Source organism: Lepisma saccharinum, chromosome 10 (assembly GCF_977018435.1).
Source record: "Lepisma saccharinum chromosome 10, izLepSacc3.1, whole genome shotgun sequence".
NCBI classification, from domain to species: domain Eukaryota; kingdom Metazoa; phylum Arthropoda; class Insecta; order Zygentoma; family Lepismatidae; genus Lepisma; species Lepisma saccharinum.
In genome coordinates, this window is record NC_139238.1 from 56,980,501 (window position 1) to 56,996,938 (window position 16,438).

The following is a 16,438-nucleotide window of genomic DNA, read 5'->3' on the forward strand; positions in this document are numbered from 1 at the left end:
GGTGACGAGATTACTGTGAACGTGTCCGAGTTTATTTTCGATGGGCAGCAAATGCTCGACTATGGTATCCGTTACGGCAGACAACGACGGTTTGATTTTTACTTCCACGTTCAACTGCTTGTAGTTTTCGTTGAGTTCTTGTAACTTGGCACCGAAAGAAGCCAGCGTCGATTCCTGCGTGGATTCCAGCACTCCGACTTGATCTCTGATGTTGACGACGATGTTCTGAAGGTTCTCGACTTGATTCAATTTCGAGCTCTTCTCGGTAAGATCGTTCACGATGCTTCGCATCTCTGTAAACTGCGTGTGAAGATCGGCGACGCTCTGCGAAGTGGGCAGCGTCGACACCAGCGAACTGATTTCGTCTCGAATCTGTTCCACGTTCGCCGTTTCCGTTTCCAGTCGTTTCAGCATACGTGATATGTTCCTTTTCAAAGCGTGCAATTCTTTGGAGGTGGGGAGATTGGCCACCCTACTCTCGAGATCGCTCAAAGAAATTTTGATTTCGCTCGATTCGGATAGTGCCGTCACCGCCGTTTTCAATTTTTCCAAATCTTCGCTCGAAGGTACGCTCGTCCGTAACGATTCCAAGTCACCCTGTATGTTGTCGAGTACGTGATGAAAATGAGCGAGATTGGATTCGACGTTCAATTTTTCTAAATATTCGATCTTCTGCTGAACCGTGCTTAACGTGTCTTGAATGCTCGTCAACGCTCTCGCTTCAGCGTGAATATTTTAAATTTCTTCGTTGATCAATTCCAAGGACGCCTGAAGCGTAGCGATGGTGGTTTGAATGTGTTCGAAATCTTGATAGGCCTCCAATTGAATTTTTATGTTCGCGACGCTTTTACCGATGACCTGCAGTTCGTCTGACGATGGTAGCTTCGTCATGGTATCTTCCAAAGTCTGTAACTTGGATTTAATTTCTTCCAACGTGCCGGTGAATTCTTCTTGTAATTTGGAAACGACGACGTGCAAGCGTTCTACATCAATATCGTTCACCACGGTTTGAAGTTCGCAGAATTTCTTTTCGATTGCGGAAGTTCGTTCTTCGATTTCGAGTTTCAATTTTTCCAAATCTTCATTTTTCGATTGAAATTGCTGTAATTTGGCCAAATCATTTTGAAGCGAATCCACGCTCAACTGTATATTTTGAACGTTGTCGTAAGAAGGTACGTCGACATAATTTTTTATCAGCGTCTTCAGTTCGGAATCGATTTTCAGAATGGGGTCGAGACATTGCGTTTGGAGCGTAGCGATTTCCGCTCTAAACTTTTGTTTAAGGTCTCCTGCAAAGCGATCAAATCGGTCCTCAACTTCTTAACACGAACATCGAACATGAGAAACTCTTCTGCATGGTCTACACGCTTGGTGTTGCCGAAAATGTCGTTAGGCATTTTTTGTTAACGGTTATTTATAATAGGATAGACGATTCGTAATTCTACGAAGAGAGGAATAAGTTTGTCGTAATCTCCGAGGAGTTCCATGTAAAGATAATCTCCTGCAGACACATCGTACGTAATGTTAGAAAGCATCTTGTCGTGCTTGATTCGAAAAATGTTCTTGCCGGTAGAAATTTTGATTTCGCCTGCGTTTTCCGGATTCACGGTGATTTGAAGTTTCCCGTCGATCGGAATTTCGTAGAAATGTAAATTGTTATTAAAAACATAAAAAATCTTACCCACATCATCATCCAATTTCGTCCAAATGCTGTTGAGGTGAATGATCAACAGACCGTTGAGTTTAGGTAACACGGAAGGTAAGACTTCATGATCTGGTATGGTTTCCATAATGATCTGTTTTTTGAAACCGAACAAATTCATAGGCATGCTGGTTATTTAAGAATACGGTCAAAGTTTTTTTGTAATGACAGTCAAAGTGTTTTTTTTGTTTTGTTTTGTTTTTATGAATCTTCTGTTGAAGATGGACATATGTTGCAGGTTTTGCTTTCTGCTAAGCGATAGTGTCCCTAAGGCAATGTGTGAATACCACACTCGAGGACGCACTTCTTATCGTCATCGGGATCCAGCGCAATTTTTCTAACTTTGTTTGTGGTGATGATATGGTCGACGCTCTGGATGCGCCGTTCTGCTCTTAGAACCGACGACCTGGTCTTGAGGCAATCGACAAAGTCCTCGAATGTGAGATGCTCCCGAACCACCTGTCTGCCGACACCCTTGGCCTTCTTGGTAACGCTGCCCTCGGCTTTGATGGCATAGGCCTTGGCGCGAAGACCTGCAAACTCGAGAATTACATCACCGTCCTTCTCGTCTTTGAGTTTGCCAGGCACCTTCTTGTTGCGGGCCAGGATACCGTACTTGTTTTGCTGGGGATAGCCCGAGGTGTCGAAGAGGTTAACCAAAGATGGAACTGTGGCTATATCCCCGTACGCGTCGTCCGTGCGAACGTGGTACACAAAGCTGTCCGTGTCCGTGTAGAGTAGGCTGATATTGTCGTTATAGTGCTGGCGTAGTTTCCCATAATATATTTGAAACATGTGCAGCTTGCTCAGGTCTAATACTGAGGCGCCAACATAAATTGGCTTGTTGAGCTTCACCTCGCTCTTCCTCATATGCACCAGAGCAAGCTGTTCATTATAAATGGTCCTCGATTTGAATAACGGGTTTGCTACGAGCCTGCGACATTGTGCTTTGTTTGATATTAGCCTCACATCTACACGATTCCGTACATTCTCCATGGTTTTCCCGAACACTGCATTGTTCATGAGCTTGAAGGAATCCTTATCAAGCTCGGACGTGGCTGCGGTGCGGTGTTTGGTGTTGACTTCAATATATGGACGCAACGGAGAATGCTCGAACTTGAGGATGCGGTGAACTGCGTGGACCGTGACCCCTCGCTGCATCAACCACCGGAGATTCTGGTAGTGCAGGACGTAATTCTTCTTGTTTTCGAAATCCATGACGAGCTTCTTCTGGTTGGAATCGGGTGGACACTTGAACTCGGGTGCAGGGGGAAGATCGCAGAACAAATCCTGCAGCTTCTCGGAGAAATTGCAGATCAACCTCGGCGAAGAACCCATGTTCTGAATCGTCGAAACCTTCAACGTCAAAGTTGGAGGGGTCAGCCCACTCGAACCCTCTAAAGGGGAGTGGCTGCATCATTGAGTGTCCGTAGAGGTTATTGACGTCCGTGTACATGATGTAGCTGGACGGTTGTGAGGGGTCGTAGCCGGTGGCCATGTGGTGATTGTTGGCGCGCGAGTGTCGCTGCGACACCTGGACCATGCCACCCCGGATAGCGCGTTCCACAAACAGCACCATGTCATAATCGGAAAGAAGCTCCAGCTCGATCTTCGTCACCAGAAACATGGCTGACCACGCCAGTCCGGGGAGACTATAGAAGTAGGCAGAGTCCAGCTGGTAGATCTTCATTGCGGTCGCACGGAACGTCTGGAACACGTCGGCGAGAAGCGTCACATCAAGTCTGAGGTAGGCGTCGTGGTAGTCCCCGAGATTTCGACAGCCCAGCTCGCGCCACATGGACTGGGCATGGTGATATTCTTCGTCGGTGATGTTCGAGCCTCGTAGCTGACTGTAGAACTTCGCCTGGGGAGGTAGCGACGTCTCCGCGAACTTGGAAGGGTCTGTGATGTATTCGTAGGGTTAGACCCCCTTACGCTTGAAGAGGCCGGCGTCCAAGTTCGGAAAGTTTCCGGAGGTAATGAGCATTTGCTCGTCGCTAAGCTTCCCTGCGAGAGCATCGAAGCTTGCTGGGAGGAACCTCAGGGAGTCGAGGAAGCGAAGCTCGACGGTAGAGTGTGATCCTGGGATTCGCACCCACTTGCTCAAGCTAATGTAACGCTCCTCGTTCTGCGCCAGGACGTTGATTCGCATGTCGTCGTACCCAAAGTGAGGCACCATATGGTGGAAGTCGTATCCCGAGCCATTGTGAAAAAACACAGGGATAAATCGCGGGTCCCGGGCCATGAGGTTGCATCCGTTGCACCAAGGACCAACGTACCTACCGTTAAAGTGATCGTGGTGTTGGACTTTACGGCTGTTGGCGGTGTACTCCTTGACGCAGACAGGGCAAGCGATGGCCTCGTCGTGTCTACGTTGATCGTCGGGGGACAGTGGGAGCATAGACTTGGGGGCCAACAGTACCTTCCCTATCTCGATGGCCTCGACAACCATCCTCTCGAGGAAGTGTTTGGCTGCGTCGGGGCCACGGTACACGTAGGGCTCGGGGGCGATGTGCTGGTCTCGTCGCACCACAACATATGCGAAACTGGATGCCTCGTGGAGTTGGTAAGGGGTGGTGGAGGAAACTTCGGGATCGGGATCGCAAGTGGACAGGGGTTTGAGGAAGGCCTCGAAATCCGCGATGATGATAGCGGGATGCTCCACCATGGCACCGTGCATGTGGAAACGCTCCACGGTGCCAGATTCGGGTAAGACTGCCACCCCCGGCTCGTTGGCATTGCAATAATGTTTGTGGCGAGCGAGCTTCTCTGCAGCGATGTTGGGACCTCTGATGCGCTGATAATCCTGCTGTTCTCGATTATCAAAAATTGACAAGCACCTGCGACACACCTCGACGTGGTGATTTTCACTGCTCCGTTGGCTCGAAACAAGCCGAGAGAGCGAGCGAATGAGGGTGTAATGGTGATGGGTCACGTTCTTGATGAGCGGAAGGTGAATTTCTCGAGCATCATCGTCGTCTACGTCGCTCACCCGGATAGGGTACACCACATTTTTGTCAGTGAGGCCATAAACGTTGATGGCCAACCGAGGGTTGTGTGTACGGGCCTCAAACTTTCGAATATCCGGGACCTCCACCGGGTAGTCGATCCCAGCCATCGCATCTTCCAGCTCTGGCTCGTAGGGTAGGTAGTGGCCAACACGAAGCGGATGGTTTTTCCAGTCGACGGGGTGCAAAGCTGCCAGCACGCACCATACGAAGCACTTGGCGTCACTGTTCTGAATGTTCAGGACGGCCTTCTTTGCCGCAATGGTAGGTGGTAAGGGGACGTAGCTGGAGGCGGAGAGAGGCACGAACTTGCAAAGTTTGACGCACAGTTCGTGAGGCTCGCCACACAGCGAACCCCCCGAGCCCTTAGCTTGATGTTCTTCTTGTTTTGCCACCAGCTCCTCGGCAAACTGGTTGTAGATGACCTCGAGGTTGTCGACATCCGCCAGATGCAGCGTCTTCGCCTTGGTGTTTTGGCAGAAGCTGTAAATTTCATCAGACGGCTTCTTGTACTGGCAACGTAGCGATGCGTAGAATTTGGTGGAGTGCGTTGCAAGCGCATCGCCGAGGATGGAAATAATTTTGGCTTGCACGTTCTCCAAAAAGCTACGCACGTCGCATGAGCCCTCCGAAGTGAGGACAAAGTCCTCTAACAAACGCTCGAAAGCAGACCGGTCTGCTTTCATCGCAGGCTTGACGCGTTTCGTGGGTGGTGTATTGATGGAGGCTGCTTCTGCCTTCCTCTTGGTGGAGGTCGAAGGCTGGGCCCCAGATGTACTTTTGCTTAGACAAGTAAGCTTATGCTTCTTGGCATACGCAATTGTGATGTGTTTATTGCATCCGGAACATAGTTCGGTGGCAGCCAAATGCTTGCCTGGCACGCAGGTGCGACAATGTCTTGCAAAATGTTTGCTTGATATGTTTTTTTGCACACAGGGCAACTTTTCATGGAGCGCATTTTTTTTGGGGGGTATGTTTATTTATATGTGATCTGTTGGTGGTAGAGTGTTTACAAAAAAATGCCTTATGAGAAAAATTTTGTAGGCTAATTCTAATTAGTGTTAGTTTGAGGGGTTTATTTATATATGGGTGGTGTTGTTTTCCTCAAATATGTGCTTTACTCAACCCTGTAAAAAATTTTAAAAAATATATAAGAAAAATATGATTGTAGATAGAAAAAAGCACAATAAATATTGTATGCATGTGTAATTCTATTTAGCTTATTTTTACTAGACACGAATCTTCTTCAGATTTTATTGCCTACTAGTATATTTTTCTACCAATCTAGTAGAGGTGTGAAACTATGAAAATATTCTTGTTTAAGCACTAATCATTATGTTTCCAATAGGACTCCTATGGGACGTAAAACCTTGTAACTTTGCTCTATGTATATACTAGTGCTTTTCCAACATATTCACAAAACCTTAGAACCTTCACAGACAAAAAAATAAAGTTTCCCCCTGTACACTTGTATAATTTTAATCTCCAAGTTCGATACCCGGCGGATCCCACTGTAGGTCCAGTTTCGGTTAGCCTTACTGTGCATAAAATAACAAATCCAACTTAGAGTATCAACACATTCAAAAAATAAAGTTTCCCCTGTACACTTGTATAATTTTAATCTCCAAGTTCGATACCCGGCGGATCCCACTGTAGGTCCAGTTTCGGTTAGCCTTACTGTGCATAAAATAACAAATCCAACTTAGAGTATCAACACATTCAAAAAATAAAGTTTCCCCTGTACACTTGTATAATTTTAATCTCCAAGTTCGATACCCGGCGGATCCCACTGTAGGTCCAGTTTCGATTAGCCTTACTGTGCATAAAATAGACTTAAAACAACAAATCTAACCCAGAGTACACGCGTCAATACCATCCACCATGAGTAAACTAACATGATCATAATCATCGTCCCTCCCCTCCCTCCGATTATTACCTCGCTTTTATGTTATTCGCGATGAAGAATAGTTTTTTTCAAGCGCACGTTATGTATGCTCATATTTTTTTTGTTTATCGTAAATTTCGATGCTTAATCAAAACAACACTTTCTGTTCACTAACGCCACTCGTAATTATTATTATTAACACACACACACATGCAAAAAAATAACAAGAAACAAAACTTACCTACAAAAGGCTGCTAGTAATTTAACACTCAAAAATGGTAGTATAATCGCGCACAGTCGCAAAAACTTCACTGTTCTGTCCAGAAGCTTCCACAGAAACGAAAGTCATCTCCCCCCTCTCTCTTCTCTCCACCCGTCGTCGCATCCGGTTGCGGTGACAATATAAGCAAAAACTAGGTCGTGTCAGTATTGCCAACTCACTAGGCCTCTGAGTTTAGGGCGACCCGATTTGTGCTGCGAGAGCGTGTTGCGCGCGGACCAGGTTCGAGGGCACAAACTCAACTGGCATCTCTCGCATTACTATTTCAGCGAAGCGTTGCAGAACAAGCAATATTTGTGTTTCCCACGGCAGCATCTCGAGTATCATCACAAGCTGGTTGGGGGTTACGTACACCGTAACCCTCACATGAACGTGGCACTCAAAAACAAAACGGAGGATGAGATTATTTTGACATTGGACTTTACGTTACTCTACCCGAGCATCATGGTGGCAGCTGGCCTCTCCCCTTTCAACGTGAACTTGGGAGAGGCGCGAATTCCACGCCGCCGGAACGGAAGTTCCGCCCGGTACGGAAGTTGATGTTTATCGCGGCGTCACGAATCCCACACCGGCTGCACGGAAGCTGATCTTCACGTGTATTTCTCACAGGACACGCTAAACGCCACGTGCATCCGTAAGATCATAGCCTTGTGTAAAAAAATCAAAAAATTTAAAAGCGATAAAATTTTACCACCGGGCAAACTGCTCGAAATGGACGCCAAACAGAACACGGCTAAATTAATAATAAATAGTATGCACGGGTAAATATACAAATTGAAAGACATCCCCGAAGAGATTCGCCCCCCACGTCAATCAATATTACGTTCGAAGGCCGTACGGGAAAACCTTTACTTTTTTGGTTGGGCACCACGCACTCCTGGCGGGGTCATGGGGGCCAGGAATCCTAAAAAACAACAATTATTATTATTTTGTTTGTTTGCTCGCGTCACAATACACGCGCACGCGCGCGTGTGTGTGTGTGTGTGTGTGTGTGTGTGGCACATCGTTCCCCCGAGAGAGGTTTACAAAGGTCACGATATATAAACATTGCCGGAGTTGGAAAATTACGATATGGCGCATTCGCTCACCACTGTTGCCAGCCGTAGGTCTCTCTCTCTCTTCATCTTACAGCAACGTTGACATCTCTATTTTTTTTTTAGTTGTAAGTGGGTTGCCAACACACTCTAGTTAATAATGCTACATATTATACATACACACACGCACACACATACTGTGTTGCCATCCGCCCATCTCTCTCTCTTTTACGGCAGTGCGTGTTTGTTGCCGGCTCTCCTTGCCCAGTGTGTGTAGGTTGGCAAAAATTGCTTTATGCACTGTAAGGTAAGCCTCAAGCAAAGTTGCCAGCTCCTTGCTTTAGGTTAGGTTAGACCAAGGAAAAAAAAAGGTTGTAGGTGGGTGTTGGTAGTGCTGTCGGTTGTTTAACTCTTCCCTCTCTCTCTTTCTCCTCTCTCTTTTTTTTGTAAAAGGCCATAGCAAAAGTACCAGTAGGTTGGCAACCTTGCTTTATGCACTGTAAGGCAAGCCTCAAGCAAGGTTGCCAGCTCCTTGCTTTAGGTTAGGTTAGACCAAGAAAAAAACCTTGGTGATTTTTTTCGAGTAAAATGTTGGCAACACTGCGAGAAAATAGAGCTTATGCCTTACAAGAGCAAACCTTTAAGAAGCCTCAAGCAAGGTTGCCAGCTCCTTGCTTTAGGTTATGTTAGACCCAAAAAAAAACCTTGGTGATTTTTTCGAGTAAGGTGTTGGCAACACTGCGAGAAAATGGGGCTTATGCCTTACAAGAGCAAACCATTAAGGCGAGCCCCACCGAGCCCCATTTTCGGGCTTAGAACCGGTCCACCTGCACTACTTTTATATTAAACATATTTCTAGTATACTGAACAAGAATCTTATATTTTGTATAAAAAAGTCTAATATTTGTTATATTCAGCTGTAATTAGTTTATATTTAGAGTTTTGGCCTGCAGCTGTTGGAATCTGTTTCCGTGTGTTTTACAAGATCAATACATAGCACACGCTATTGGGTCATTGCCACCGACGTGCATGTCTGCACACGCACTTGAGGGAGGTTAGTGTTTCAGTAGGCCACTGTTTTTCTGTGGATCAATACTTATTCTACCAGCTCAGTACTGAAGAGTGTTAGTGATCGACTTTAGGTCTCACCACTGAAGTTTCCGGGTTCGAATCCCTGCATGGGAGATTTTATAAGTGTTCTTTATCCAATTTCATCGTCGCGATTAGCTAAAATCGAAAGAAAGGCAACGTAAAATAACAAAATTACAAATAAGAAGATAAAATAATAAGAAGAGATGCAATGCGTAACATGTAATTTTCGAGGATTACTCTCAAGAAAGGGTCTAACACACTTCCACGCGCCTGAACCCAGAATTCGGATTAGTTGGGGAGTAATTATTTGTGGGGCTCCTAATACAACATAGTTTATATTATAGAATAGTTATAGGAAATTTGCCATCAGATGTAGGCCTATGTGTTGGTTTTAGATGTTGATAAGTATAGGGAAAGAGGAAAAAAAGTTCTGAAAATGTGATTACATTAGTGATTTTAAATTGTATTCTTCGGGTCATGTACACACTTGAATTTTGATTTTTTTCCCGAGAAAATTTATATATAAATACCAGAGCTGAAAAAAATATTATAACTATTGTTTTTAAGTTACATTTTATCAATTATTATAAGTTTAAAAGTGTTTTTTTCCTAATAAATAGAATCTTATTAAATTTTAACTTGATTGTGAGATTTGTATTTTTCCCCGAGAAAATTTACATATAAATACTAAGAAACTTCTATTTAAATAACATCTTGTAAAAATGGCAATTTGTATAACAGACTTACCACTTGAACTGCTGTACAAGATTTTTGAGTATACAGGTGAGAATGTTGCAAGGCTTGTTGAGTTAAGCAAAATAGTGCCGGAATTTCGTCCACCCTGCTAGATGATTTTTATGGACAATCTTCGCAAAATAAGTGGTATTAAAAAGTTGCAGAATCCTGATTCTCTTTTTCGGGCAGCAGGCAAAAAGTTGCCCGATAGAATGGACGAGCTTCATGAGGCGAGGGAAGGAAGGAGACGATATACGGATGATTGGTATAAGTCAAATACGGAAACAGATAACATTATTACACAACTTATCGCTTTGACTGAGGCACGAACTTTTTTTCTAACCTGACATGATATATAAATAAAATACTATTACTAAAAAGGAGATAAACGGATTAATTTTTGCAGGCAACCAAATCTTATGAAATATCGATAAAGAATGTGCTTTCTATAGAAAATATAATTACTTATAAACGTGCAATGCGTGATATTCTCGAAAAACTCAACTTCTTCAAGAATTCGAATCCAAGCGATATTTTAAACAGATGGAAGAACTACTTAAATGTTTATGTAGGAGATAAATCGGAAGTAAATGAAGTACATACAGCTGAACTTAATTTGATTGAAGTTAAAGATGCTATTAAAAAACTAAAAAATTAAGAAAGCGCATACCAGCTGAGATAATTAAATATGTTGAGAATTCATTAATATGTTAAATTCATAAATTAATTTGTTTAATATGGAATAAAAAAGAAATCTCAACAGTGGAAAAAATTCAGAATTGTTCTTGTGATAAAATGAACTGCAGTAATTACTATGGAATTTCACTACTCTCAACAACATATAAAATATTATATAACATTCTTTTAACAAGACTAACCCCAATATACTAATAAAATAATATATGTGATTATCGATGTGGATTTAAACGTAACAGATTAATTTTTTCACATCAAACAAACACTTGAGAAAAGTGGGAATATAATCAAAATGTCCCATCAGCTATTCACTTATTTTTTTTTAAAAAAAAATGCATATGATTCGGTGAAAAGAAATTTAAAATACTTAAAAATCTTGTTAATATGTCTGACAAAATGTATAATTCATGATATATTATAAAAGAAAGATACATCATATCTACTGCTCTTTAATTTTGCCTTAGAATATGCTATTAGGAAGGTAAAAGAAACTAACGAAGTACTGTGACTCAACTGTTAGCATATGCAGATGATGTAAATACAATTAAGAATAATGCTAAAATATTTTTCAAAGCATCTAAGGCAGTTAGCACAGGCCGAAACCAAGTGATAATTACTCGATTTTTGAACCAGTTTCCAAATTCAAGTACTTAGGAGTATTACTAACAAATGAAAAGTAGGATTAATTCGGAAAATGCATGTTATTTTTCTCTTCATAAATTTTTGTATTTTTGTTTAATATCTAAGAAACGAAAAGTTGAAATATACAAAACAGTAATTTTGCCTGTGGATGCGAAAACTTGATCCCTTGAAGATAAATTGGGGTGTATTTGAAAATAAGATTCTTAGGAAAATATTTTAGCCTGAAAGGGATAAAGAAACAAGTGAATGGTGAAGGTTACATAATTTAGAAGTACATAATTTATGTTAGTTTCCAAGTATTATTAGATTGATGATTAAATTACGAATACTTAGGTGGGCACGAATGAGAAAGGAATAAAGAAGAGTTTACAGGAATCTTGTTGGGGAAAACCTGATGGGAAAGGACCAAAATGAAGATGGAGATGGATCTAAAAGAAATCGGTAAAGATTGGAATAGAATATATATACATTTTGCTCAGGATAAGTACAAATTGAACTGTAGCTACGAATTTTCAGAATTAAGAGGGCTAGAGAATTAATTAATTAATTAATATTTAATGTAATAAAGATAGTAATATAGTATTCTTATTGAGAAGAGAATTTCTACAAAACTTATTTTCCTCGTATGTTTACTAATAGCAGTTATATTTGACGTGTTTGACTAATCGTGAAGATGAGTATCACAGTACGTTTTATCGTTCTTATATAAACGTTGAAACATTTAAGAACGTTTACCGAAACGTTTTAACGTTTAATATTAAACCTTCGATTTTTGTAAAAAAAAGCTTCCGAGAAAAGAGGACCCCCTCAAATTGATGTGGCTAAACCTGAATTTGCTAAAATTGCTGTTTATAAATTTGTTAAAAATAGGCTTTTCTCGATATTGTTTTAACTACACTTAAAACTAAGGCAAGATGCTCTTAAGAACTACACCTACCCACACCCACCCACCCACACACCTACCCACACATACCCACACATACCCACCCACACACATACACACACACGTCTATTTCTGGTCTACTTCTATTGCATCTTGTTGTGCAAACAAATTATTATTTAATATTATGCAACAAATTATTAGACGTGTGTTGTTTTCTGATTGGCTGGTTATGACATCATGCGATGATGGGGTGTCACACTGTTTTAGATATGGTCCGCGCTTAGGCTATTTAAAGAGTTCTTGCATTACAAATCAGTTAATATTGTGAGAATAGTTGAAGTGTACAGAAGTGTTGTTCTAGTGCTCCTCATATTATAGTTCTGTTTGGTATGATATAGTGATTTTCTTATTATTTATATTAAACATATTTCTAGTATACTGAACAAGAATCTTATATTTTGTATAAAAAAGTCTAATATTTGTTATATTCAGCTGTAATTAGTTTATATTTAGAGTTTTGGCCTGCAGCTGTTGGAATCTGTTTCCGTGTGTTTTACAAGATCAATACATAGCACACGCTATTGGGTCATTGCCACCGACGTGCATGTCTGCACACGCAATTGAGGCAGGTTAGTGTTTCAGTAGGCCACTGTTTTTCTGTGGATCAATACTTATTCTACCAGCTCAGTACTGAAGAGTGTTAGTGATCGACTTTAGGTCTCACCACTGAAGTTTCCGGGTTCGAATCCCTGCATGGGAGATTTTTATAAGTGTTCTTTATCCAATTTCATCGTCGCGATTAGCTAAAATCGAAAGAAAGGCAACGTAAAATAACAAAATTACAAATAAGAAGATAAAATAATAAGAAGAGATGCAATGCGTAACATGTAATTTTCGAGGATTACTCTCAAGAAAGGGTCTAACACACTTCCACGCGCCTGAACCCAGAATTCGGATTAGTTGGGGAGTAATTATTTGTGGGGCTCCTAATACAACATAGTTTTTATTATAGAATAGTTATAGGAAATTTGCCATCAGATGTAGGCCTATGTGTTGGTTTTAGATGTTGATAAGTATAGGGAAAGAGGAAAAAAAGTTCTGAAAATGTGATTACATTAGTGATTTTAAATTGTATTCTTCGGGTCATGTACACACTTGAATTTTGATTTTTTTCCCGAGAAAATTTATATATAAATACCAGAGCTGAAAAAAAATATTATAACTATTGTTTTTAAGTTACATTTTATCAATTATTATAAGTTTAAAAGTGTTTTTTTTCCTAATAAATAGAATCTTATTAAATTTTAACTTGATTGTGAGATTTGTATTTTTCCCCGAGAAAATTTACATATAAATACTAAGAAACTTCTATTTAACGTTTAATATTAAACGTTAAAACTTTTCGGTAAACGTTCTTATACGTTCTTAAACGTTTCAACATTTATATAAGAACGATAAAACGTACTGTGATACTCATCTTCACGATTAGTCAAACACGTCAAATATAACTGCTATTAGTAAACATACGAGGAAAATAAGTTTTGTAGAAATTCTCTTCTCAGTAAGAATACTATATTACTATCTTTATTACATTAAATATTAATTAATTAATTAATTCTCTAGCCCTCTTAATTCTGAAAATTCGTAGCTACAGTTCAATTTGTACTTATCCTGAACAAAATGTATATATATTCTATTCCAATCTTTACCGATTTCTTTTAGATCCATCTCCATCTTCATTTTGGTCCTTTCCCATCAGGTTTTCCCCAACAAGATTCCTGTAAACTCTTCTTTATTCCTTTCTCATTCGTGCCCACCTAAGTATTCGTAATTTAATCATCAATCTAATAATACTTGGAAACTAACATAAATTATGTACTTCTAAATTATGTAACCTACACCATTCACTTGTTTCTTTATCCCTTTCAGGCTAAAATATTTTCCTAAGAATCTTATTTTCAAATACACCCCAATTTATCTTCAAGGGATCAAGTTTTCGCATCCACAGGCAAAATTACTGTTTTGTATATTTCAACTTTTCGTTTCTTAGATATTAAACAAAAATACAAAAATTTATGAAGAGAAAAATAACATGCATTTTCCGAATTAATCCTACTTTTCATTTGTTAGTATTACTCCTAAGTACTTGAATTTGGAAACTGGTTCAAAAATCGAGTAATTATCACTTGGTTTCGGCCTGTGCTAAGTAGTACAGGTGTCCGGGTTCACGGTCATCAAGTGGGGTTCAAAAAACCTCAAAAAACTCACTTTCTCTCCACGTTCCGTGCCTCATTTATTGCGCTAACGATGTTTCACAGCGAAGAAAACAGCACCAAAACATCAAAAACTCACTTTACTCATTTGGGGTTCACCAAAATCTCAAAAAACTCATTTTTGTTAATTGAGGTTCACCAAAATCTGAAAAAAAAAAGAAAACTCACTTTCTCTCCATGTTCCGCGCATTTATTCGTTGCGCTGACACAGCGTGATGAGTAAATAATGCACTCTCTTATTTTTGAAGGATGAATGCAGCTTATTGTAATTTTCCAACTCTGGGACCAAATGTTTATATATCGTGACCTTTGTAAACCTCTTTCGGGAACGATGTGTCGCACACACGCGCGCGCGCGCCTGTATTGTGACGCAAGCAAACAAACAAAATATTACGCTTTTGCCTGTGGATATCTAGAAAAACGACAATTTTGTTCCCTCTCGCCCTGCGTGTGCTATCAACGTTGACACAATGGCACAAATTCAACAATACGTAGGCCTTGGGACGACGGAAGTTATACTTCCTTGTTCTTTGTTGTTTTCAATAGCCGAACAATGGAATTTCCTACTGACGTATACAATTTGTTTTGTTTATATTTCAATACACATGATGCTTAGGTTACAGCAAGTTGTTAACATCAGGTCTGGCAACTGTTGAGAAATAGTGACGTCAGTTAGCAGCATAGGTAGCAGTGATGCGATGCGATGCATTAACTTGTGAATTTTCGAACTCGCAAAATGATGTGGCTGAAATGTAGGGGAAGAAGAATGTTCTAGAGAAGATTGTCTCGGATTTCTATTGGTCCACGTTGCGTTGGCTGTCATTTCAGTTTTAACCTCATTAGAAATCCGTATAAAACTTAAAGCGCTAGTGTAGAAAGTTCTTTTTCATTTTGAACGGCCGTGAAGAGCATTTCCGCAGGATTTTCCGAAAGTAAGTAACTTTGTTTCTTAGCTTGCATGAGTTGGCTTTGATTTATAAGTATGGCATTGCTTTTGTGAGTTGATTCTTGAAACGAGCCAAACAGATATAAGAGATTGTGGAAGGAAGGTAACTTCCTGAAGAACCAACCAGCTCTTATGTATTGTGGAAGAAAATATACTCACAAAACATGCAAAAAGAGAGAGAATATAGAAGGTGTTTCATGTCTCTCTCTGCTTTTATATATTTGAAGCATGCATCTTGGTAGCTGAATTATTTTTTTTCTTCTGTGTGTCGTTGTTGGTAGGTAGGAAATATGTGTGCGGGGCATATTTCAAAAAAAAATAAATGTGTTAAATTGTTAGAGGAAGGCAAGAAAAAAAATAGAGGAGAGTTGCGTGTTTTTGATATCTAGTGGAAGTACTGATTGATTGATTGAGTTGGTGTTTTTTAAGTCCACTTTATGCACAGTAAGGCTAATCGGGGCTGGACCTACAGTTTCAAGAACCACTTATGCCTCCACCGGGTATCGAACTCTTGATTACAAGACAACAACGTTATCGCTGCGCCATCGCAGAAGCTAGTGGAAGTACTGATTGATTGATTAAGTTGGTGTTTTTTAAGTTTATTTTATGCACAGTAAGGCTAATCGGGACTGGGCCTACAGTTTGAAGAACCACTTGTGCGGGTATCGAACCCTTGATTACAAGGCTATCGCTGCGCCATCGCAGAGGCTAGTGGAAGTACTGATTGATTTAATGTTTTAAGTCCACTTTATGCACAGTAAGGCTAATCGGGACTGGACCTACAGTTTCAAGAACCACTTGTGCGGGTATCGAACCCGAGATCTCTTGATTACAAGGCTACCGCTGCGCCATCGCAAAGGCTAGTGGAAGTACATAGTTATTTGAATCTCATTTATTTAAAATATTTAGTTGTTTGTTTATGTACACTTATTGATTTTAAACCTAAAATTAAATAAAATCCGGCAATTATATCCAATTATACTTATGGCTACAACGAGCATTCGCAAAAAAATATGGCTTGAGATTTTTTTTGCTACGTAAACAAAATGGCCGACATGCCAAATATGAACAGGCTATATAGATTTGAGAGATGGATAGGAAAAAAAAAGTTAATTAAAATTTAATTTCATGATTGCAACACGGAACTTAATGATTGATTTAGTTTATTTTACTTCGCGTTTTTTTTTTGTACCTCTTGGCTAATTTGCGAAGATTGGGGATGAGTGATGAAATGGACATTCACAAACAACCATACCCGACCG